This window comes from Ursus americanus, chromosome 15 (genome assembly GCF_024610735.1).
Source record: "Ursus americanus isolate L20-20 chromosome 15, mUrsAme1.1.p, whole genome shotgun sequence".
Lineage (NCBI taxonomy): Eukaryota > Metazoa > Chordata > Mammalia > Carnivora > Ursidae > Ursus > Ursus americanus.
The window spans coordinates 18,473,348-18,484,760 of record NC_142141.1 but is presented as its reverse complement, the minus strand read 5'-3'; positions in this window follow the sequence as shown (position 1 = coordinate 18,484,760).

The following is an 11,413-nucleotide window of genomic DNA, read 5'->3' as shown; positions in this document are numbered from 1 at the left end:
TGGGGGATGCCTCCTGCTTTTTCCCTTCTTGAAGATCTGCAGTGCCCTGAGTCCTGCAGCAATCACCAGCCTGGAATGGACCCCATCACCTAGCGGCCATGACTTTGGAAACCCCTCTCTCTGCAGCACTACTAATCCTCCCGTGGAACATGCTTTGAAAAATACTGGGCTGAGAACATAGAAATCCATGTTAGATGTATACAGACAAACAACAAAAGCAAAAACTCCCACGGGAGAAGGACCCCTGCCTCACAGGCAGTCCTAACACCTGGGCACAATCAGAGATGTGGGGACCTGGCAAAGTACTGAAGGGTTTCAGATGGAAGAGGGAAGCAATTTCACGATGGGAGAGAATAGGGTAGCAGAGCATATTGGTTCGCTAGGGCAGCCATTACAAAATACCGCAGACCACATGGTCTAAACAACAGAAATTTACTTTCTCAGTTCTGGAGGCTAGAAATCCACGACCAAGGTGACATCAGGGTTGCTTTCTTCCAAGTGTCTCTTCTTGGATGTTAGACGCTGTCTTCTCCCTGTGTCTTCACAAGGTCTTCCCTCTGGCTGTGCCTGGGTCCTCATTTCCTCTTCTTAGCAGGACACCAGGCATATTGCTTTCGGACCCATTCACATGACCTCATTTTACCTGAACCAGCTTGTTAAAGGCTCTATCTCCAAGTACAGTCCCATTCTGAGGTACTGGAGATTAGGATTATAACATATGAATTCTTGGGCGGGCGGGGGGTGGGGAGAGACACAATTCGGTCCATAACCCCGGAGAAGAGAAAGCCTAGATCTGAAAAATCTTCTGTCTCTGGGGGCCCCGAACTTGTCTGAAGGCTGGGATACCATTGCTTTGAGAAACACATCTTGAATAGTCACTATTTGCAAGACCATATAAAATTAAAAACTGATCATAGCCACAGACCTAAAGGAACTCCTAGAGTTGTAGGAGGGATAAAAAAAAAAATGCACAGAGTGAAGAAGAATGTGAAGGCGAGAATGTGGTGATTCCAGAGATTACTAGCAATTACCGAGCTTCCTCCTGCAGGCGTCAGGAGAAGTGCTTTAAATTCTTTGTTCACGTAAATGTCACAACTTGTAGGAAGTGGGTACTGTTATTTACCCACTAAATAACTAAAATGGGATCCATTTTACAGATACAGATACTGAGGCACAGAACTCAAAGAGGGGACCGAAAGGAGCTAGAATTCAAAGTCCAGTAAGTCTGGATTCAGGTCCAAGGTCTTACCCACTAAGCATATAACAATATGCTTGCAGCACCTCTATCCTAAGGGATCCCAAGACACAGTCACACCAAGTGTTTCTCAAGATCAGAGGAAGAAGAGTGTTCTTCCAGCTGGGGTAAGACGGAGTGAGGGCAATATCAGGAAGGACTTCATGGAAGAGGTTCCGTTTCAGCCTAAACTTGAAAAATGAGCACCTGAACGCAAGGAGATGCAGGCAGCAAGAGACTGAAGAGAAAGAATCTCCCGACATCAAATGTTGGCCAAGAAAAGGCCCTGACCGGCCTAGATCAGATTAAACATGCTCCCGCCCCTCGCCCTACACTTTACCAGGCCCTGAACGGCACAATCCTACTAAACAATCATTTATTAAGTAGCATCATGCATCTGTGTCACTCGAAATCCGAAGCTCGGTGCCAGCCCAGCACAGCCAATAATCCTGAACATCCAACCTGGGACCAATGCTGTTCAGGCCCCTGTAGAACCCTCTCCCTGATTACGGGCCCACGTCCTTGAATGCAGCGACCTTGAATGCAAGTGTAATGAAGTTTGTGCATCGTGCTGCCACTGATACCGGCGGTGTGTCCGGCTTGGAAAGTGTGGAAGCTGGAGCTGTAGGGGCACATAGGTGAGCAAAGAGGGCAAGCCTACGAGAATGGCAACTGTAACCAAAACTCCAGGAGCATTTTTGTGCCCCGTAATGCACACAGCTTGAATTTGTTCCTAAGGAACATGGGTGACAACTGTGCCTTTAATGATGTCACCTTTTTTGAAACAAAAAAAGATTATATACGACAGTGTGTGCAGCTGTTGTTCAAAGATAGAATGTTCGAGGAAACAACATCAAATTTCACATTATAATCACTTTCAACCCCTCATTGGAACTGCTGACAAAATGCTGTTCAGGTAATTAGATTTAGTTTAGATAAAAGACGCACTAAGAATTTAAATAAAGGCACAGAAGATCCTCAAAAACTGAGTATTAGTCTTAAGAGACAATAAAATCCTTTTGACTTTACACTATACTTATTTGGTCTGCACTATTGCTTACTGTTATTAACATTACCCAAAAAATCAATGGCATCTAGTTCTGTCTAATTTGCGTCAAGGGGATGCAAACATTTTTACAAATTTTACAGAAATTGGCTTTCCTAAATGAAAATGCATGTGAGGTATGCAACAAAAATGCCATTCCAATGAAATAGAAATTGAAACAGTGAAACAAAAAATATTTTGTGTGACTAAGAAGATTCATATGCAAATAATGCCAGACTAACTTGAATACAAACTGTTTTTTGGCCATCCTAGGTCAAAGTATAGTCTTGAGGACGACCAGAACAAACTGAGCCACAGGCCACTTTTAGGGAGGTTTCCTTATCATATCCCAGAATTGAAAAATTTGAAATAACAAGAAATACTGTATGCTCCAGAGGCTGCTTTAAGAGACAGTGAAAATTATATCTAAGGGATATTTATATAATAAAATGAAAATATTTCGTAATATTTTCTGTTATAATAATTATATGTGACCCCATTACAGTAGTTGAATGTGCTATGTTAAATATCTCTCTTATTTTTTAATCTAAGTGTTGCTTTAAAAATCCTACTGATAATTTCAGGTGCCACCCTCGTATCAGAGCAGAATTTCTTCAAACTGAAATTAATGAAAACCAAAGAGTTACAATGACTCAAGAAAGGTTGTCCGATCTGGCATAACTGACACTAGAACACAAATGATAGAAAACTCCTGATCATACAGAGATCCTGAGTGTTCTCATCACACCAAAAATGGAAAGGTAACCTGTGAGGTGATGGGTGAGTTAATGAATGTGGTTGTGATGAGCATTTCACAGTGGACACATATCCATACATCACCTTGTACTCCTTAAATAGATACAATTTTTATTTCAATTACATCTCCATAAAGCCCGGGAATGGGGCGTCTCGCCTATAACATACAATGTTGCTAAAATGAAGGCCGGAAAGGTAAAATTTATAGTATAAATGCATATTGATTTACGAATTTGATTTATGTCTTTGTTTTACCCATCCACACACCATCGGCCCAACAACAGAACATCCAGGAATATGCAATGACAATGAATTCAGTCATCTTTGATATTTTGGCCAGCTTCCTGTCATATAAAACCCCCAACCTGTCACGTAACTTCTTTTGTGTTATAAAGATGTATTTCATTGTCAGGAAGACAGAGCGTATTTTCTAACAGTTTCATAGTGTGATTTAGAACTTTTTTTTTTCTTTTAAAGATTTTATTTATTTATTTGACAGAGAGACAGCCAGCGAGAGAGGGAACACAAGCAGGGGGAGTGGGAGAGGAAGAAGCAGGCTCATAGCAGAGGAGCCTGATGTGGGGCTCGATCCCATAACGCTGGGATCACGCCCTGAGCCGAAGGCAGACGCTTAATGACTGAGCCACCCAGGCGCCCCATGATTTAGAACTTTTATTCAGAGACATATGATATGTGGTACCTTTGACCCAGACCCTGCAGATGGTTGGAGGGCTCTGCCTCTGCCTCCAGGTCCCCTGATGTGAATAAAGCCAGAAGGGGAAAGGGACAAACACCCATTTGCTTCTAGGCAAGGAGGAGAGTAACCAGCCCCCCAGGCCAGTTCCCACTTCCCCATCTGGTTCGATTTACCCCATGCCTCAGTCTGCTCCCTTTCCAGCCCACTCCCGCGTTCCCAGATGCTGCACTGTCTCACTGGCCCAGAGCTTCCGGCAGAATGGGGAGAGGGGAGGGTTTCCCTGGGAAAATATGCTGCGAGATGCTATCAGAGCTAAAAATATGCAGCCCCTAAGCTCCACCTTCATTAGTCAGAATAAAACCCAGGGATTTCTGCCTTCTGGAGTTTCAGGCCAACAGGAAAGGGGGGAAATCAAAGAGCCTCCTGGTTGGGGCTTATCTTGAAAACTTTCTGGCAAGGAGCCAGGCCCTGAGCTGGAGAAAGCTCCCCAGACTCATCGGTGGCTGCTGTGGGTGAGAGGCTGATGTACCACATAGTCTCATTTAATCAGCTCCCCATGTTCTACTTGAGGAATCTCAGAAAACATAAGTTAAACCACCACACCGCTGGCCTTTCTCAATCCATCCTGGACCCAGGCTCGCCCTTGTCCCCCACATGCTCACACTGGCCTCTGCCAGTCAGGAATGCTTGCCCCCCCACCTCCCTAGCTTCACAGACTAAGGCCTTCTGTCATCCTTCAAGTCTCACTTCCAATGCCCTTCCTCCTGGAAACCCAAGTCCCAGTCGCTCTGTTCAATACTCCGTGCGTTCTGTACTTGATGTCCTTGTCATTTATCAAAGCTGTGGCTCAGCGTGCACTGTGACCATTGCATGAATTCAGTCCATGAGTACGGGGATTGCATCGGGCTCGCTCACCATCCTCGTGCCTGTGCTTTTCACAGCAGGTGACAGACACATCGGAAGTGTTCCGTCTATGTCTACTGACTGACTGGATTCCCCTGCCCCCTCAAAACAGCCATGTAATTGGCGTCAGCCACGTTAGCCTGCCTCAAAAGGGCAGCTATCGTAAAAGAGAAGAGAAAAAGGACTAACCGTCTGGTGTGGAGGGGAAGCATTCTAGTGGTACTCTACAGGGCTGTGGGGAGCACTGTGGGGTGGGCCAGAAGCAGGAGGGACAGGGACAAACACAGGAAGGAAAAGGAGTAGCGGATGGGCATGAGGCTTGGGGGATCGCGTGCAGGCAGAACCCGCTGGGAGCCGTTGGTGGTGGTGGTGGTGGTGACTTCCTCCCTCTTGGGACTGTTCTCAGCCAAGAATGGGGACAAAAGACAGTAACTGGTTAAAAGCTCGGTTTTTTGAAAACTCAGCTCTGCCAGGAACTAGCAAGTTCCTATTCTCTCTGAATGTCAGGTTCCTTATGGATAAGAATAGTAACAGTGATAATCCCTACTTCGGGGGTTGTGGCAAGGATAGAAGGATAAATATTCCAGTATCCCCCTCCCCTTATCCGCCATTTTATTTTCCATGGTTCAGTTACCCATGGTCAACAGTGATCTGGAAGCAAATGACCCTCTTTCTGATGTGTTGTCGGAAGGTCAGTGGTAGCCTAACACCACATCACAGGCCTACGTCATTGACCTCACTTCATCTCCTCATGTAGGCATTTTATCATCTCACGTCATCACAAGAAGAAGGCTGAGCATAGCACAAGAAGACATTTTGAGAGAGAGACCACATTCACATTTATTACGCTGTATTGCTTTAATTGTTCTATTTTATTATTGTTGTTAATCTCTTATAGTTTATAAATTAAGCATGATCATAGGTGTGTATGTACAAAAAAACATAATATATATATAAAGGGTTCAGTACTAACCACAGTTCAGGCATCCACTGGGGATCCTGAAACCTATCTCTTGTGGTTAAGGGACCTTAGAACAGTGCCTGGCACACTGTCAGTGCTCAATGACTGGAACTGATTCAGAAAAGGGGTTTCAGCCAGCCAAGGTCATTCATTTTTCCCCTCTGCAGGTGGGGGCCCTATTTCCTTCTCTCCCATCTGGGTTTCCACTCAGGACTCCCCAGGGAAGGTCAAAACATATCTTGGAAGATTTCATCACTCCTTCTCCCCATTCAGTCCAAAGCTATTTTCCAACAGTCTTCAAGAACCAAAAACTTAGAGGAGGGAGAAGAAACCAGTTGGAGGGTACTGTCCCAGAAATCAGGAAGCCAGGAAGTCAGATTGGGTTGTTCTTAAAAACCAACGGGGAGAAGGCAGGGCCTGTTTCCCCATCCCAGCCTTTTTCTGAAAGGCCCTTGAGTTCCCAAGAGAAACCCTGAATGAATTCACAGGACCTGAAGCCTGAGGCCAGGGGCTCCTGAACAGGTCTTCTACAGGACCATTCCTCACCCCAACAGAGTGGAAGGGCAGCCTAGGGGAGGCCTTTACTGCCTGCAGTTGATTGGTTAAAAAAACTGTCCTCACCTGTAACTTGAGGTATTTCCAACACCCCAGCTGAGCCCAGAATGTTTCCCATACTTCCTCTTCCCTTGCAGACAAAGGGTATGCAGACCAGAGAGTACCCAGGACCAGGAATCATGAGATCTGGGTCTAGTCCCAGTTTTTCTACCTCGGGCCTCATTTTCTCCATCTCTAAAATGGTACCCCACATGACTTCTAAGGACTCCTCCTGTGCCAACAATCTGCTATTTCCCAAACGGAGACTACAGATATGAATCTCAGCCTGCCTTTGGGACACTGGCGAGGGAAGAGGCAGCTGAGGCCCTACGAGGACAGCTCTAACCTTGGGAGGTCCAGGGACAAGCTTCGGGTTGGGGGGGCGGTCTGTGGTTTCTCTGAAATGGTAGACACAGAGGTGCATTTTTTCCTTCCTTAGAGAGAGCGCTTCATCGATAGCCTCATACTCCGAGAGGAATCTCAACAGGTTAACAACTTCTGGTCGAAAGAGGATGCAGCCCTGTATTAGTCTCCTATTTACCACTGCTTTAACAAATTACTGCCAATTTCATGGCTTAATGCGATATGAAGTTACTATCCTACAATTATGGACATCAGAAGACCAAGGTCTTCCAATTCAGTCACTAGGCTAACACGCAAGATGGCAGCAGAGCTGGTTCCTCCAGGAGTCTGCAGAGAGTAACCTGATCCTCTCCTCTGCCAGCTTCTAGAAGCTGCAGCTCACAGCCACGTCCTGCAGTCTCCACTTCCGTCCTCTCGTGGCCGCCTCCCCTGACTCTAACCCTCCTGCGCTCTCCCAAAAGGACTCCCATAAGCCAGGATAATCTGCCCACCTTAAGATTCTTAAATTAATCACATCTACAAAGTCCCTGTTATGATGTGAGGTATCACATTCACAGGTTCCAGAGGCGAGGATGCGGACGGGGGGAGGGGGGCTGACTAATACTCCGCCTACCACAAGCCCTTTGGGAGGAAACATTTTAAATAAGCAAACCCTTTACCCCAGCAATTTCACTTCCAGAATTTCTCCTACAGGCGTAATTGCCACACGTGTGGCAGGTATATGTTCAAGAATGTCCGTTATAGCAGAGTTTGTAATCCCCAAACCAGAAAACAGCCTGTCCTTCTGATAATCAGTAGAAATGTGATTAAATAAGTTATGAAACATTCATACATTGAGATATTCTTAAAAACAGCATTCTAGGGGTACCTGGGTGGCTCAGTCGTTAGGCGCCTGCCTTCGGCTCAGGGCGTGATCCCGGCGTTCTGGGATCGAGCCCCACGTCAGGCTCCTCTGCTGTGAGCCTGCTTCTTCCTCTCCCACTCCCCCTGCTTGTGTTCCCTCTCTCGCTGGCTGTCTCTCTCTGTCGAATGAATAAATAAAATCTTAAAATCTTAAAAAAAAATCTTAAAAAAAAAAACCCAGCATTCTAAATATAATAAAGTATATTCATATGTACTGATATGAAAAAGTCTGCAAAATGCCTTGTAAGGTGAAAAAAGCAACTTGAAATACAATCTGTATAACGTGATCCCATGTTTAAAAAGAATGTACACTTTCGTGGGTGTCTAGACAGATACCAAAGAATCTGTTAGCGGTGGTGACTGCCTCTTGACTATGGAAGAGCCAGTGTGCTTTTATCCTTCATTTGATATCCTCCTGAACTACAATTTTTTAATTAAAATCTATTATGAGTTTTATAATTTAAAAACCATACATTTGGGGGTAGGGGCACCTGGCTGGCTCAATCCATCGAGCACGCAACTCTTGACCCTGGGGTTGTGAGTTCAAGCACCACATTGAGGGTAGAAATAACTTTTAAAAAATAAAATCTTTCGCCAAAACCCCATACATTTCAACTGAAATTCAGCACTGTGAGAAAAAAAAAAAAAAAAAAGAGGTGGGAGCAGGGTCACGCTCTGAGGTCATCCTTAGGAAGGTCTGAGCAGGAAGCATGAGGAAGAGCAAGAATCTTCTCTTCCTGTAACTTCAGCTTCCATCCTCCTCCTGCCTCACCCCCTCCTGCTACTGGAGCCACAGGAAGAGGCCAGTTAGTATACAGTTGTGGAGCCTTGGTGTCACATAGGCCTGGGGTTGCATTCCAGTGTGACCACTGACCAGCTCTGTGGTCTTGGTCTTAACCTCAGTAAACCTCTGGGTGAAATGGTGGTAATACCGCCTACCGTTGATGGGAGAGTGTAAGTTAGGTATGTTACATGGAGCACAATGACTTATAGTTGTGATGATTAGTACTCAATGGTTTGTGGGATTAGCACTCAATGACTTGTAGTTGTGATTATTAGTAAGAGTGACTTAACCAGAGAAGGCAGCTTCAAGGCTTAACATGCTAAGTGTGAAGATCAGTGGCTTTGGGCATGTGTAGACAGCCTTGAAGCTGTTGTCCAGACTCCATGGAGAACACTCCCAGCCTTCACTCTTCGTTATGAAACGTACATTCAAAAACTTAGGATTTTTTCCCCTTTGGCCAAAAGCCAAGGGTGATTAACCTGAGTCCCCCTGAAATTCAGTGAGGTAGGTGTGTCTTTCTGGGGCAGGTGTTTACCATTTTTGTCAGATTCTTAAAGGGATGAGGAGGGCCCCTAAAAAGGTAAAAACCACCAGCCAGGCCCTTCCCTAAAACGAGGACCACTCACTCTTGGTTCCGCTGAAGTGTGACTAAAAGACCGCTCTGTACAGACCAGGCTTTCTGGCAATGCAGAACCCGGGATGGAGAGGCACAAACATATTTATCGGACTGGTCGCAAAACAAACATCTACATTTTTCTTTGCAGAGCTAAATGCAGATAATTATCACCAGTCGATCTTTAGCTCAATTAAAAAAAAAGGCGTGGCTTTTTATTGGCCCAGCGCCTTGGTCTGCAGCCAATCCGGAGACGCGTGGCTCTGCCCACGCCCCCTCCCCCACATCCGCATCCCTGTCCCCAGGGGCAGAGGTCCTCTGGTGGAGGGGCGGCGGCTGAGTCCCCTCTCCCACCTGACAAGCCGTGAAGAAACCTTAACCCACGCTCTGGATTCCTTTGGGGCTCCTCATCCAGTCCCGGCTCACAAACCAGAATTTCCAGTGTGACCGTGTTGGCGTTAAGTTAACTAGGCGCAGGGGAGGAGGCTTGGGCGCCCACTGCAGTGGATCTGCGGGGCGGGGGGGCAGACCAAGACTCTGCCCATTGGTCTTTCTCTTGGAACCAGACAGATGGGAAAGGTACAGCTCAGAGAGTGGAGGCCAGCATTGAGAATGAAAGCCCTGAGGGGCAGGAATCTGGAAACTGAAACCCCAACCCCTAAATATATTCATGACTTGCCTATATTGAGTGCGTGTTGAATGTACACCAGGCCTTGGGCTACGCACGAGCTTTACCTCAAAGCGTGGGGTTTGAACCAGACGGCTAAGGTGTGAATCGCAGCTTGGCCACTTTGTAGCCGGGTGGCCCAGGGCCAGTTGTGTACTCTGTGTGTGTGTTAGGGCCCTCTTCTGAAATAATGAGCTTAACAGTAGTATCCACCCTAAACTCCTAAGCATAGCTTCTAAGCTGGCGCCTGCTTAGAACTCTGATTTTTTAAAAACTTGAGATGCAATCCACTTACCATAAGGTTCATCCTTTACAAGTATACAATTCAGCAGTTTCTCATATAGTCACAAAGTTGTGCAATAATCACCATTATCTAATTCTAGAACATTTTAATCACCCCCAAAAGGAACCCCATACCCATGAACAATCACTCCACATTTCCACTCCCCACCTCTCCCCCCACCCCCACCCCAGCCCCTAGACACCATTAATCTACGTTTTGTTTCTATAGATTTACCTGTTCTGGGCCTTTCTTTTCTTTTTTTTTTTTTATTATTATTTATTTGACAGAGATAGAGACAGCCAGCGAGAGAGGGAACACAAGCAGGAGGAGTGGGAGAGGAAGAAGCAGGCTCATAGCAGAGGAGCCTGATGTGGGGCTTGATCCCATTACGCCAGGATCACGCCCTGAGCTGAAGGCAGACGCTTAACCGCTGTGCCACCCAGGCGCCCCTATTCTGGGCCTTTCATATGATACGTGACCTCCTATATCTGACCTCTTCCACTGAACATAGTGTTTTCAAAGTTCATGCATGTTGTAGCGATTATCGGGGCCTCAGGCCTCCTTAGGGCCAAGTAATACTCCATTGAATGAATGTGCCAAACTTTGTCCATTTATCAGTTGATGAACATTTGTGGTGTTTCCACTTTTTAGACATTGTGAATAACGCTGATATGAACATTTATGTACAAGTTTTGCGTTTTTACTTCTCTTGGGTCTATACTAGGAGTGGATGATTTTATCTTATACCACTCTCTTCACCCTTCATCAAAAGGGTTTTCCTTCTGCCCGTCAAACAAACCAAATTTGCTTGCACCTCAGGGCCTTTGCACTAGCTGTTCCCTCTGTCTGGAAGGCTCTCCCCCCAGATTTTTTTAATAGTTCACTCCTTGTCAGTCAGATCTCAGTTTAAATGTCACCACCTCAGTGAGGCTTTCCCTGACCATTTTATCAGTCATTCTCTGCCCCTTACTCTATTTTATTTTCTCTATGTTAATTATTATACTCTGATTTATTTTTATTTCTTTGCTTGTTTGTGGCATGTCTCCCCCTTCTAGAATGTAAGCTCCATGACAGCAGGATCTTGTCTACTATGACATTAGCCATCCCAGGCTGCTAGAACTGACATACAGCAAGCACCCATTAGACATTAGTTATTATTGCTTGGTGCCTCACAGCAAAGTTAGAAAGTAGGTACCATTAGTATCTCCATATTACAAACAAAGAAACTGAGACTGAGAGAAGTGATTTGGCTAAAATCACGAAAGTAGAAAGCATCAGAGCCTGACCCAAAAGGACCGTCTGGCTCAAAAGCCCGTGTCTATTGCACGAAGCTTAGTGCTTACCCCAGCTTTCCTTCCTGGACCTGTCTTAGCTTTGCAAAGTGACAATTCCAGCAAGGATTCCTCTGAGCTTAGGCAGGAGACAAGGAGAGAAGGCAGACATGGGAACTATTGGGTCTAGCCACACGAGGAGGCCTGGCCCCAGGGGCAGATGGGTAGGAGAACCCCTCCACACACACCTTCTGGGAACTTTGGCTGAAGAAGGGGCTCCCGAGAGCTACCAGCAATCCCGGGCCTCCCTCCAGCAAGGCCCTGGTGAGTCCTGGCTGC